This window comes from Mesoplodon bidens (assembly GCF_964165515.1).
Source record: "Mesoplodon bidens genome assembly, contig: HAP1_SCAFFOLD_397, whole genome shotgun sequence".
NCBI classification, from domain to species: domain Eukaryota; kingdom Metazoa; phylum Chordata; class Mammalia; order Artiodactyla; family Ziphiidae; genus Mesoplodon; species Mesoplodon bidens.
The window spans coordinates 207,448-223,261 of NW_027672072.1; the positions used below are offsets into that span (position 1 = coordinate 207,448).

The following is a 15,814-nucleotide window of genomic DNA, read 5'->3' on the forward strand; positions in this document are numbered from 1 at the left end:
TTGAAATTTTCCATACTAAAACAGGTTTTATAAATGTAGATGGCTTGCAATGTGCTCTTCTGAGCTCTCAGAAGGCAAAAAGCCATTCTTAAATTAGGAGCTTTCTTCTCTAGCCAAGAATTCTAATGATAATTTTGTCCCAACTGGCCAGTGCACTCAGATTGCTCTGAGATCTGTTGGTGGGAAAAAAATCAGCACAAACAATAAAGAGGCTCTTCAGTCTTAGAAGAAAACAACAAAGAGTAAAGGCTGCTGCTAGGTCTGGGGCAATAGTGTAGTTACCAGTATAAGACAAAATATTAGTTTCTTCCAAAATCCACTTGTTACTACTGTGTATACTTTTGCAGCAAAGTATCTTTTCTACGTTGTCAGCATTAAAGTAAATTTACTATTTAGGTAGCATTTAAATTATCATATACTCAAAGCCTAGAAAGAATCCCCTAGGCTGAAATGACGTTAAATCTTAGTTGGGCCATTGCAGTGTATTCTCCAGTCTTACTTGCTTTGTCTATAACTGTCGTAAAAAGGTGTGAGGAGATCTGCCAATATTAATGCCAGGATTCAAAATGAGTTCTTTGTAGCTTGCTTCCTTCAGGATCTTCTGCCCTCAGACCCATGTATTTACTTAATGCCTCAGATTATTGTATATGTCACATCTTTCCAACTAGAAGACAAGCTCCTTTAAGGGCAGTGACTAGTCTCATCAACATCGAATTTACTCCAACACCAGTGCTTTCAAAATGTGTGTTGTTTAGTATATGTCTGATCGTAAGAAGTTATAGAAACAATTCTACTCTAACTAAATAATAATGATACTACTACTACTATTTCTACTACTACTGCTAATAAAATGTATGAAATAGAGTATAAATGGGAAAATAAAGATCACACTGGAAATCCCAGACTATAAAATGAATGATCCCAAAGCCACTGGCCAATCCATCGACTGTAAACAGTTACTTGTGAATTGGTCAACATTTAAATGCATAATTGAGAGAAGGGTTAAAACAAATTTTATTACCAAAAAACACAATTTTTATACCTACAATTTTTGAGCTCAACTAACCTGTAGTTTTAACAGAAATAGATGAGATTCAAAGTATTCATTCAGTTTCCTAAGTGATCCATTCCCTATCTTTCCTTATGAAACAATCAGTTACAACTCTAATAATTTGTCAAGGATTCACCAATCTCTACTTCCTTTATTTTCCAAGGTTTGGTATCATTACAGAATCAAGTCCTTTGGCGGAATTTAATAGTTTCAAAATCCCTCAGCAATATTATTCACTGGGATAAAATAATATGAAAATTTAACAAACACTGACTATGTGCTGAGAAATGATCCTTCAGTGATTCACTCAAGGTGGAGACTAGCATTCAGGCTACACCTGAGGTAGAATTTGAATTCCAAAGTGGACCTTTAAACCACAGCTCATCTTCTCTTTTTAAAACCATCAGAAAGAAGCCTGTTGCCTGACCTTTGAGATTCTGCAAAGAGACCATATTTAGATCTTTTGTCTCTTTTAACTTCCCTAGTCCCCTTCTCTACTTGCAGAATAGTGATTCCCAGATAAGTACAATGAGTTCAAACAGTGTGGTTAAAGGGGTAATTAGTCTGCTCTGCAGCCAAGTTACTCACAGAATAAATAAGTTGGCTTTCACAGTTGTTAGCTTCTTCCTGGGCTTTGTTTAGAGGGGTCTCAGCTCAAGCAAGCAACCTGTCAGCAGCCTGAAATAACTCTGTGGAAATCTAATGGCATATATGTAAAATATGTCTATGAAACCTTTTATTCAATCTTAGGTGCATAATTTTACTACTTCTTTAGGCCTGGAAAAGGATATTCAGCTACAAAAGGACAGAAAAGAAAATGTGTAGAATACCGCATGCCCTCCTCACACCCTAGAACCTTATTTTACCCGTTTCATCAGAAAATGATGTATACTGTAAGAAACATTTTTTAAATTAGTTGATCAAATATTTAAGTGCACTAAGTCTCTGTATTTATTAAAGCAAATATAGTTACCTTTCTGTCCCTTTCTAAAAGAAAGCAAAAGATACAGTTCTTTTTTCTTAAGACTCAGGGTTTATGGATATTAATTATTACACTATATTGACACCCAGACATGTTTATAGGAGGCTTTTGAGACATACAGAGCTATTTATTCCCATACCAAACGGCACTTCTTTTTCCTCTGCCTTCTGCTTGTATTTTTTCTGTTGCGATTATATCCTACTGAGGCTGCTACATGTCTTTGTTTGAGTTGAGGTTCTGAAGGTAAGACTGTATAGTCTCCTTTTTACAGAATAATAATGGGTTTTATGACTGTTTGCCTTCAGAAGCCTCTTTTTCCACTCATTCTCATTTCATATCTATGGTGAGGTGTCGAAAACAGATGAGTTAGTTCTGAACTGGTGATATATAAATCAATTATTATTTGATTCATATTCAAAGCAGCTCCTCCTAAAATAGCGGCCTTCCTGCCTGTGGGATGTAGTCTAACCTACTGCCTGGATCTACACCCACCAACATCCATATTTTGTCTATTGTTACCTTGGACACTTGTAGGAACTGAGTGAGTTTCTGTTTCTATAGTGTCCGTTGACAGACAAATGAATAAAGAAAATATGGCACATATGTAGAATGGAATGTTATTCAGCCTTAAAAAATAAGGGAATCTTGCCATTTGCAACAACTTGGATGAACCTTGAGGGCATTATGCTAAGTGAAATACGTCAGAGAGAGAAAGACAAACACTGCATAATCTCACTTTTACGCGTAATCTAAGCTGCTCTCACAGAAATCGAGTAGAATGGTGGCCGTCAAGGGCTGGGGAGTAGAGGAAATGGGGAGTTGTTGGTCAAAGGGTATAACCTTCCAGTTATAAGATGAATAAATCCTGGGAGTCTGATGTACAGCATGGTGACTATAGTTAACAACACTCTATTGCATACTCAAAAGTTTCCGAGATAGTAGATCTTACATGTTCTCATCACACACACACACACACACACACAAAGGTAATTGATTGTGTAAGGTCATGGATGTGTTAACTAACCTTATTGTGGTAATCACTTTGCAATATATACATGTATCAAATTATGATGTTGTACACCTTAAACTTATACAGTGTTATATGTCAATTACATCTCAATAAAACTGGAAAGAAGAAAAAGATTCACATGGAGAAGGGTGAGGCTGGTAGAAAAAAGCCACTGCCTTGAGCAGTACCGAGGTGGGCGGAAAGCCATGGGCCTCTATTAGCACTGCTGGGTAGGTTCTGTTCCCACGTGTGGGGAGGGGGTAGGACAGCACAGCTGTGATCCTTATTGCAGACCCTAGGCAGCCTCAGGCAACTTTTCAAAGTTAGTTGCTGAAAACCAATAAATGAAACTATAAGGAAGAATTACATAAATGCCTTTATTCTACTTCTGGTCCTCTTGGCAACTTTTTCCATCTAAAAGCTACACCCTGCAGTTCTCAAAGCAGGAACATTAACATGGATCAGAAGTTTCCAAACTTTTCATCATCAACCCCTACACCAAAAGAAAAGTTGAAATTTTATGACCCCTAGTATATGAAGTACCTTGTGTGTTTTTCACATTTATCAAGAGAACATTTAACAGTTACCTACTATGTGCCAAGAGAAAATAAAAATAAGACACAGACTTTCAATGCAGACTTTGTTCCGGTATTATTCTTCGTTTTGACTTCAGTATAAGAACTATTGAGCTATTTGCTGTCCCAATAAGGGGATAAGCAGACGATTACAGAATCCTGTGATCTCTTCCCAAGTTTGCAACTATAGGGTTGGTCCTACAATTGCTCAATAACTTTGTATTTTGATTTAAGGGGAAACTAAAAGAACTTCCTGTCCCAAAGTAACTCTGCTTTGTGGAGACTGGAGGTGCCCTGCAATTGACTCAAGATACTGTTTATTTGTTTAAACAGTTCAATGAGTAGTTTCTATTTAACAAGTGAGCACAAATTTTCACAACAGTACCTACCCCATGACACAGCTCAGACGAAAACTCTGAGGGAAAGGAAAACTATATGGGCAAAAAGTCCAGGTTCCATCCACTGTACATGGGATATTGACAGGCTTGTAAAACTTACAGAGGTACCTGGAGGTACCCAGGAGCCCTGGGTATTTAGTATACAGATCAGCAAAGGATGGTGGAAAATAAGACGACACCAGGTCAGGGGACAAATTAAGCAGGTGAAGCTGGTCCTTTATACTCTTTTCCCTTCTGATACACCACTGCTCTGTCATGTCCAGAATATGTTCTGTATCCTCAGTAGACCTACACACACACACACACACACACACACACACACACACGTGTAGCACACAAACATGCACGGATGCATGCATGTACACATACATGGACTTCCCAGTCTTCTCAGTTAAAATTCAGCTTGTAGTAACTAAAGAAAATTTATAATGCTCTATATTTTATAGATTTTAAAAATACTTGCACTTTAAGAGAAAACTTTTCATGTCTGAAAATCCCTTCTCATGAAGGAAGTTATTTCTGATATTGGAGGTTGACAGTTTCACAGAGAAAACTTCAGGAGCACAGAGATATGCACAGAGATATGGTCATGTTCTCTTGATAAATGTGAAAAACACACAAGGTACTTCATATACTAGGGGTCATAAAATTTCAACTTTTCTTTTGGTGTAGGGGTTGATGATGAAAAGTTTGGAAACTTCTGATCCATGTTAATGTTCCTGCTTTGAGAACTGCAGGGTGTAGCTTTTAGATGGAAAAGTTGCCAAGACCCTCTCCACACGCACCATCTGGGGAGAATTCACCAACACAGAGGCTCAATCCCTCTGCTAAGTCAAAATCAAGTATCCCAACATCATTATTTCACAGAGAATACCCTACCTCATGTTAGGCATTCATATGTATTTTATTTGTTGAAGAGAGGAAGAAGATATAAAGGAGGGAATCATCCGAAATTACAGAGGACAGCATTTAAGTCAATATAGATATTTAAATTTAAGGTAAAATTAAATGATAATTTGAAATTATATGTGGAGTTTTATTTACTAAAGAATATTTTGGAAAGTTCAACTCCTATTTTCACTTATATTTTCAGAGAAGGTACTTGGTCCAAATGAAGAATACCCTCAATTATTGTTCTTTTATTGCAAGCAAAAAAGGATTTATACTTCTTTTCATGAAATATGGTTGTTTGACAACAGAAGGATAAATATTTTATATTTTCAGAAACAACAGTCAGGCTACTGATATTCTTAATTAGTTTTAATAAATCTGAATGCTTCTTATCATCTACTCTTTAGCTTGTACCTGAGGAGTTGAATACCTCCGGGAAGATACGTGCCCCAGACCCGTAAATATGCAGTTCACAGAGCCCACCACCAGAGGGCAATAAAGAAGTCAAATCTTGAAACCATGGAGTGAAAATAGTGGGAGTTTAAATAAAAGCAACATTTCACAGTATGCTTTTCTGACCAACGTTGTATCTAATAACTTAATGGATTGTATGTACATGGATTCTGAAAAGTCAGCAGCACACTTCACTGGTCAATTTCTATGATAAGGGGAACGTAATTGGAGTGTAGAAAAACAGTATACTTACATCTTAAAATTCCACCCCTACAGAATCTACTACTCACTATTGAAAAATGGTAAGAAGAATAGCTTTCTGTGTCTCAGTCACCAGTTAACATTTTCAAGAGTAGAATTTATCTTCCTATGATGCTCAAATACACAGGAAAAATGCATATCTCGGACAATGGATAAACTCTATATGACATGTGAAAATAATTATTCAAACGGAAAAAGTAAAAGATCTACAAGGAACAGTTTTATATGCATTAGTGTGGATATATACATAAAGAGGCTCTAAGAAACATAAAAATCACTTCCAGGAAGTAATTTTAGGTAGAAGAGAATTAACATGGATGAGGAAGAAAAGAGAGTTGGTTTTAAGATAGTTTCATTTACTTGTTTTTTTGTGTTTATTTATTTGTTTTATTTATTTGGTCTTTGGAATATAAGGAAACAGTGGCTTTCACATCCGTATCCCAGTGGAACAAAGGGACCGAGGTCTATACTGGAGCCCAGCCATTGTTTGACTATCTTGTAATAATACTGGTGAAATACAGCCAAATCATTTGAACTACAAGCATCCTCTCTGACAATAATCTTAAGACATCAACATTATAAATTAAAGAAAGGAAAGAGAGAATACTGTTTTCTTTAGAGAGAAAATACAGATTCTGGATCAAATCAATAATGTCAGCAAACCTCACGGGTATAAAATATTCTGCTGCCTATCATTCAGGTCATGCCTCTAGAAGAGGGAAACTGGGTGATAATTTCCCCAGATTTTATATTTAATTCAAATATTTTAGGTAGGAGGCATCTCTAGTAAAGCACTGTATCATTGATTTTTTCCAATAGGATAGCTCACAGGAGTTCCTCTTTCCTTCTCAAATACATATGGGGAAATGGAACTGGGTGTGGGTTAGAGGAACTATCTAAATAGAGCATAGTAATCAACAGTTTGTTTTTTAAAAATAGAAATTTCTATTTAAATTGTTTCCAGAGACAGAAACACACAGAGACAATTCCATGTGACAACAGTGGAAGAGACCAGAGTGATGCAGCTGCAAATCAAAAAATGCCAACACCAGTGATTGATGGCCACCACCAGAATCTGGTTAAGACAAAGAAGGATCCTCCCCTCGAGGCGTCAGAAAGAACATGGCCCTCTCAACACTCTTGAGTTTGATCTTCTGGCCTCTAGAGCTGTGATAAAATAAATTTCTGTTCTTTTAAGCTAACAAGTTTGTGGTATCTTGTTATGGTAGCCCTAGAGATAACAGTATTTGATTCCTGAGATGGCAACTGTATTCTGGCTATGTAATGACTATTCCAAGATGATCAACAGACACAAAGATAAAGAAAGGCAAAACTGAGACTAAGCCCAGTTCTTTTTATTCCCAGAATAATAAATGATTTTTTAATTAATTTAGATCTCTTTGTCTAACCCCTCTGCTTTTCAAAAGACTATGTGCGACCAATCGAATATTAACATGTTATACTTTCCTTTTACTTCATCTCAAATTATTTCTAATTCCCCTTATGAGTTCTTACTTGACCCATGAATTATTTAGGAATATACTGTTTAATTTCCATTTGTGATTTTCAACAAATTTCTTTCTGTTAACGATTTCTTATTGCATTCTGTTGTCATCTGAGAGCACTCTTTGTATTGTTTATATCCTTTAAAAGTACTGAAATTTGTTTTATGGCCTAGCATATAGTATATCCATGTGCATTGGAAAAGAATGTATATTCTGACGCTGTTGGGTGGAAGGTTTTATAGATGGCTGTTAGGTCTAGTTGATTGATAATGTTGTGCAAGTTTTTTTTTTTTCTTGTTGATTTTCTGTCTGTTCTGCTATTGAAAGAAAGGTATTAAAGTATCCAACTATTATTGTAGAACTGTCTGTTTCTCTTTTCCGTTGTGTTGATTTTGCTTCATTGTATTTTGAAGTTCTGTTGTTAGGTGCATAAAAGTTTATAATTATTATACATTCTAGATGGTATAATCATTTTATCAGTTTAAAATATCTTTGTCTCTAGTAAAAATGTTCATCTTAAAATATATTTTTTTCTGATATTTTCTTAGCCACTCCAGTTTTGCTGTTGTTGTCTTGTTTTGTTGTGTTGTTACTGTTATGGTATATCTATTCCAACACTTTTACACTTCACCTATATATTTTCTTGACTCTAAAGTGGGTCACTTTCTTGTTGATGTTATATACATATATAACTGTATATTACATTCAAAAATTACATATATAATAACAAATTATGGCAGACTTTGAACTGGACCTTTTATTTTTTTCCGTATGCAGGCCTCTCAGTGTTGTGGGCTCTCCCGTTGCAGAGCACAGGCTCCGGACATGCAGGCTCAGCGGCCATGGCTCACGGGCCTAGCCGCTCCGCGGCATGTGGGATCTTCCCAAACCGGGGCACGAACCCGTGTCCTCTGCATCGGCAGGCGGACTCTCAACCACTGTGCCACCAGGGAAGCCCTGAACTTCACCTTTAAATGAGTATGATTTAGACAGTAGAGCTTCCCTACCAAATGCAAATAACTCACTTGAACTCTCTTTTTTGTAAAGGACAGACCGATTCTTCCAAGGGGAATTCTTGAACTCATTAGATATGTGATATTCATTATAATTAGTTGCATTTAACACCACAGAAAGGACTTGATCAAAGGCTATTTTACTCTTTTCTTCCTCACTGGATGATTAGCTAGGTTCATTTTTAAATGGAAGATATACTCTAGATATTTCAACGTAGGGCATCTCTTCCTTTCAAATCTCAGAAAGAAAGGTGTGCTTCAGTTTCCCTGCAGAAAGCTCTAGTATCTTGCCCCCCTTTTGAAAGAGGAACGAATCCTTCTTTCTCTATTCTTCTTTGTCTTCTTCCCTTCATCAGCAATGAGCCTCTTTATCATTTTTGTCAGCCCAAAGAATAATTTTTCTCTTTCCAGGCCATTCAAAAATTGTACACTACAAAGTAAACAGAAAGAGCTTTATTTATAAAAATAAAACAGCTATGGCATTAGTTCTTAAAGAGTATAAAATTTTGATCCCTCATTCCAACAAAAAGTCTTGTTAGCATTTAGGGTTCAATGAGAGGCAATAAACAAAAATGTTTTGGTGACTCATTTGACATCTTTACTAATAGGTTTGAATTCATACTGGTGAATATCAGACATATTTGTGTTAGGCAATTAAAATTAAATTATATCTAGAGGTCTTTTAAGTTACCATATTAACATTAACAAGTAATCTTAGAACTCATCTTGAAAGTAAAAGGTACTTTTATACTTTATAATGAAAAAATCAATAAAATGTGCCTTTATGCAGAGAAAATGTAATTATAATACCAATTAATGTTAACTGGTCACTTTTTTATTGAAGTAGAGTTGACATACAATATTATGTTAGCTTCAAGTGTTCAACATAGTGATCCAACATCTAAATACATTTGAATTGGTCACCATGATAAGTCTAGTAACCATATATCACCATACAAAATTATTACAGTATTATTGACTATATTCCTCATGCGGTAGATTGCATCCCCAAGACATTTATTTTATAACTGGAGATTTCTACCACTTAATCCCCTTCACCTATTTCTCTCAGTCCCCATCCCCCTTCCCCTCTAGTAATCACCAGTTTGTTCTCTGTATCTACAAGTTTGTTTCTGTTTTCTTTGCTTTGCTTTATTTTTTTAGATTTCACATATAAGTGAAATCATACAGTATTTGTTCTTCTCTGTCTGACTTATTTCACTTAGCACACCTAGTACTCTAGGTCAATCCATGTTGTTGCAAGTGAAGATATTTCATTCTTTTTTAGGACTAAGTAATATTTCATTATATATATGTGTATATGTACACCACATCTTCTTTATCCATTCATCTATTTATGGACACTAGTTTCTTCCATATCTTGGCTATTATAAGTAATGCTCCAATGAACAGAGGGGTGCATACATCCTTTCTTATTAGTGTTTTTGTTTTCTTTGGATAGATACTCAGAAGTTGAATTGTTGCATCATATGGTAATTCTATTTTTAACATTTGGGGGAACCTCTGTACTGTTTTCCATAGTGGCTGCACCAATTTACATTCCCACTAACAGTGCACAAGGGTTCCCTTTTTGATGATGGCCATTCGGACAGGTGTAAGGTGATATCCCACTGTGGTTTGGATTTGCATTTCCCAGATGATTAGTGATATTGAGCATCTTTTCATGTGTCTTTTGGTCATTTGTATGTATTCCCAAAGCAATGTAACCCTGATCAAAATACCAATGGTATTTTTCACAGAATTAGAACAAATAATCCTAAAATTTGTATAGAATCATCCAAACAAACAAACAAAAAACCTCCAATAACCAAAGCTATATTGAGAAAGAAAAACAAAGCTGGTGGTATGACATGCACTGATCTCAGACTATACTACAAAGCTATAGTAATCAAAACAGTATGGTATTAGCATAACAACAGACACATAGGTCAGTGGAATAGAATAGAGAGCCCAGAAATGAACCCACAGTTATGGGATCAATTAATCTACAACAAAGGAGGCAAGAACATACAATGAAATAAAGACAATAAATGGTGTTAGGAAAATTGGACAACTACTTGCAAAAGAGTGAAACTGAATTATTTCCTTACACTATACATAAACATAAATTTAAAATGGATTGAAGACTCACATTTAAGACCTGAAACCATAAAACCCCTAGGAAAAATACATTGACATCGATCTTAGCAATATTTTTTGGGGGTCTATCTCCTCAGGCATGGCCAACAGAAGTAAAATTAAACAAGTGTGATTATATCAAACTGAAAACCTTTTGCAGAGAGGAGAAAACCATCACAAAATGAAAAGGTAACTTACTGAATGAAAGATTTTTTCAAATGATATATCTGATAAGGAGTTAATATCCAAATTATCTAAAGAAATCATACAATTTAATATCAAAACCCCCCAGATATTCCAATTTAAAAATCGGCAGAGAACCTGAACTCGTTACTTTTTAAAGTGTTTGATACAGTACTTAGATGCATTCTCTTTTCATTAGCCTTGAATATCAATACTCTTAACGTCTCCGTTTATAAATGAAGAAATTAAGGAATGGAGAGATAAATGACTTGTCTAAGGTACAAAGCTTATTACAAAAAAGATTATACTAAACCAGACCTCTGATTCAGATTCCTATACTTTAATCATTATGGCTTACTGCAGAAGATTAGAGACAGAATTTGACATTGAAAGCTTAGATTCCAGTTTTTAATGTGACTTCTTCACCATGCCTTTATGTCTAAGGGAAAAAATTCTGGTCTGTACTGCCATTAATGATAATACTGCTTTAGAGAAATGTTCTGGAGGGAAAGGATATTATTCAAATTTATTTTTAAAGTTTTTTTTTTGGTTTGACTTTGTTTCTTAATTTTCTCATGCTAGGATGGGAGGGCAAACCAAGCCTAAACTAACAATACCAACTATATGTGTGTGCGTGTGAGTGTGCCTGTACTTATAAGTATGAAAATACATCTTACAAGAAAAGGCAAGGCCAGAATCTATAAGGCTAAGGATTTCGACTTTATCTTAGATGCAAGAGAAAGCAATTAAATGAAAAGATAGTTGTGTAGACACTAGGCTGTTCAAGTAGAGCAAAGGAGAAATGGTAGTGGCTAAGATGGTGGCAATGAAGATGAAGAGAAACATTATGTATGTGATGAGAGAGAGAGAGAGAGAGAGAGATGAGATTCCAGAGGACCTAATGATGCAGTCTATGCAGAAAGTGAAGAAAAGGAAGGAATTGAGGACCATTCCCAGGTTTTTGCACTGAGTTAGTTTTTGTGTGAATCATGGCACCATTCACTGAGGAAGAAAAGATTTGCAGGATGGGACAGTTTGGAAGAAGGAATAATTGAAGTTTCATTTTAGACATCTTAGTTGTAGAGACGTCAAGCAGCGTTCCTCATATTTCTCCAATGAAAAGAATCACCTGGGGATCTTATTGCACATATGGATTATCACCTTTTCTGCTAGAACTTCTGGTTTGGTAGTCTGAGTTGAACACAAAGTACTGGATTTTCTCACACTGCAGAAGAAAAAAAACACACTGAAGGAGGTGGGAAAGAGCTAACCTAAGTAACTTTGGAAAACAGTATTTTAATATACTGTAATTAACCATGCAGAATATATACTGAAAAGCTAAAGACAAAAAGAAATGTACACAAATATTGAACTTGTTAGTAAATTTATTTTTCACACGTGTACAGGTTAATGATTTTTAAATATTTTATGTGTATTCCAGAATTGAGCAAATGACTAAATAGACTGCAAATAATGAGAATCAGGTTTCTAATTGTTAAAGAGTGACAAATAAGGAAAGGGTAAGGGAGGCTAGAATAAACCCTGTGGTGTTGGATTGGAATCAAGGTATCAATTTGAATTCATATATCAATTTGAAGTTATATATATATATGTAGGTAGACAGATGATAGATAAGGTGTGTGTGTGCACACGTGTGTGTGTATACACACACACCCAGATAGATAATATGAAAATAGAGATACTTGTATATTTTTATGTATTCGTATATATTTTTTCAGCTCTCTCTGCTGAAAACACAATGAGGTAGCTTGGATAGTGATAAATCCACCTCATACCAAGATTCTGGTTTCTGAATACCATTATTAATGCAAGGAACAAGAACTTCACGGAGAAATGACTGATTCAAGGCTGAGACAGAGGAAAGTAAAAGATGGGTCTGGAGCATTTTGTGGTGTCAGAAAGTAAGATATTACTCCAAAAATTGTATGGTCATGTAGGAAAAATATAGGAGACAGCTGGAAGGAGTACCAGTGACCAAATATGGAACACTTTGAGAAACAAAACTATTAATGATAGTAATAAATTTTAACCCATAGAATAAAATAAATATCCACAAGTTCACACTGATGTATGTATATATATGAACAAATAACCAGATAAATACATAAATGAACGAGAAGAACAGCTCTTTCTTATACTCAAATTATAGTTAATAAATGTAGAGGGAATGATGGGAATAGAAAATGAACAATCATCAAACACCACAGTAACTGGTGGAGTCAAAAATTATTGATGGATGCTAAAATTAGTATGGGAAAATTAAACAAGAAGCAGAATATTTGAACAATTTCAAATAATTACAAAGGGAAAAATAGTGATGTTGCAGCTATCATTATAACTAAGTCATCAAAGTTAGCATCCCCAGTAGTGAGACATACAGATTTGTTTGCACCTCTAATATGTACTGAAAATGGCATAATATCTCTCCTGATGTGTTCATGTCAAGAAATTCATATCCTCAGTCTAACCATGAGAAAATATCAAACAAACCCTATTTGAGAAAAATTCTACAAAATGACTGGATAAGATTTTCCATTAGTTCAAGGTCATAACAGACAAAAAAAGACTGAGGAACTATCCTAGATTAGAGAAGAATGGGGAGATATGACAAGCAAATGCAATAAGGGATCCTAGATTTGAATCTGGACCACAAGACAATAGGCAATATTTGAATACGCGTCTATAAATCGTTAGTAGCATTGTGACAATGTAAACTTTCTGCTTTCAATAATTATACTCTAGTAATATAAAATGTTAACATTTGGGGAAGCTGAGTAAAGGGTATATGGGAACTCATACTGCTATGTTTGAAGTTTTTTGATAAATAAGATTTGATAACACAGTTTTATAAAAACTTAGTTTGGACATTTCTGAACCTCTTTTTTGTTCCTTATGGAAGAAAGTTGCTTGTTTAGGGATAATACTAATTCAATGGGGGTAAGATTTACACAGGACCAACCCTAACATTCATAGTGTGTGGCACAGGAAACAACTTTGAATGGCCATTTCAAGGAACAATATACTTAAGTGTATACAATGAGTAAAGTGGATGAACTACACAAATTAATGAGTTGAAAAACCATAGAATCATAGAATTTTCTCACTGTAAAGGCTCTTACTTTCATAACTTTTCATAACTTTTCAGTTCCTATGGGTAAATACCAAAGAGCATGATTACTAGATCACTGTATGGTAAAAGTACGTTTATTTTGTAAGCAACTGCCAAGTATCCCGCTAGCCACAAATGAGATTTCCAATTGTTCTGCATTATCACCAACTTCGGTATTTCAGTTTTGGGATTTTAGCCATTTAAATAGGTGTGTAGTGGTATCTCATTATTGTTCTAATTCAAAATTCACTGATGACATGGAATGTGCAGCATCTTTTCATATGCTTATTTGCCATGTGTCTATTTTCTTTGTTTAACCATAGTAGTTTTGTTGTTTTTTTTTAAACCAAGGCCTGCTAACTCTTGTCCTCCTGTGTCTATTTATGTTGTCTTTTTTCTTTCTTTCTTCTTTTTTTGAACATTTGATCATTTAGTCTTTTTCCTGGTTATGTCCTATTATTTTTTATACTAAAATTGGGCTTAACTTATTTTAGGAAACTATAAAGATACCTCCACATTCTGGATGTTGTTATCTTTCTCTTGAAAAGATTTACTTTGGCCCATGGCAGACAGTTACTATAGGGACTGGTAACCTTAGTCCATGCTCAGTTTGAGCTCATTCAAAGCCGTTTTTCAGTCTGTGTGAAGGTTGGTCTATTTCTGTCTTGTCCTTCCTCTATGGGTGTTGCCCTTTGGGATTACCATGTGAATGTTTGGATTCTCCCTATTCCCAACTACCCTTGTATTTGTTAGGCTTTAAATGTAATGGTTCCCGCAGCCCTGTGAGACTAAAGATACACTTAGCTTGTCATTCCATTAGTTGTTGCCTTTAGCTTGAGCTGTTGCCCATTGGCTTCTGTGGTTACAGTCTTTTGAACTCTTTGGCTTTTCAGCTCCTAGGCTGTAACATTTGAATCAGCAAATGCCCCAAGGAGAAAAGCTGCACCAAGTGTCAAGCTTGCGTCTGTGTTTCCCTTCTCTCCACAACTTGGCCCACATGTCTTGGTGTCTCTCTAACACTCAGACGCCAGCGAACAGAAGTTTTCCTACTCGATCCAGCTTGTCTAAAATTCCTTTAGACTTCGCCTGATCTTATGTTATTATTCAACTATCATCTCAATTACCCCAGGAAGAAAATTTACAATTTTATGTTTTATTTTTTTTTTTTCTATATTACCTCAGTTTCTGTAGAGACCTTTTACCTCACTGTTCAGTCTAGTTCCTGTGTTAGCAGCAAGATGGAGATAAGGTGGAGGCTAAGAATACTGGGGGGAAATCACTGATGAATGATATGTCTCGTTCTTTTTGTTTTTTCCTTTCCTTATTTATTACTCTGGCAGCCTACACCTGCCTTTCTTCATTTGACCCAGTTGCCCAAATAAGAAACCCACTCTGGTAAAGACCTGACTTTACTCTCAACAATGTCTGCATGTTAGGATTAGCTAGATGATGAACACCATGCCAGAGTTCTTTGTGTGACACTTTTGCAGACTTTTGTTAGCCCTTTAGTTTGCCTCTTGCAAACGCTGCTCAGATTGTTGAGGTTTTCTAAGATTCTGTAGGTCAAACCTCTCTACCTGCATACCAGATGAGCCCTTCTCTCTTTCCTGACTTCACTTGTGGGAGGTTAGCCCTCGGTTCTTCTTTTTCCCCATCCAATCATAATTGTTCATGAATTCCAAAAGGCCCTCAAAATATCTGTCGTCCCTTTCTCTCTTCTCTTTTTTATCAACACTGTTAAATATTAACCATATATTTGCATACCTCTTTCTTACTTACAGTGGAATATTGGAAGGCTTGATCATTAAGTGTGAGCCCCACCAAATTAGGACTCATACAACACTCTCCTCCAGGCCAAAACTTTTGATATCCACTGGGTTTTTTTATACTATCTTATATGTATCTAAATTTGTAATGATTTAGTTAATTCCTGAGTTACGTGACAATAAGAAATCAGTCAAATTAGCACTACAGAAGTGCAGCTTAGACCTAGGGACCAGAACCAAGGACCACAAAAACCTGTGAACCAATAAGTTTCACTTGTACTTCATGTTTAACAACTGCTGAGGGTGAATGGGAAGTGAGGGAAAAAGAGTTTAACTTCATATCACAGAAACTTGCACTAAAATGAAGAGGAAAATGACCCAGTTCCTGGTTCAAGTCACTGCAATCTGCTTCAATAAATAATAACAGCACACAAGGAAAACAAACACTATATGATAGG

The 15,814-nt window shown here is 35.6% G+C and overlaps 1 long non-coding RNA gene across 2 annotated transcripts in view; it reads right to left on the bottom strand.

The window, feature by feature from the left end:
- Positions 1–15,814, bottom strand: part of LOC308610610 — a 93,978-nt gene that overhangs the window by 67,258 nt on the left and 10,906 nt on the right. The gene's annotated exons all lie outside the window — the stretch shown is intronic.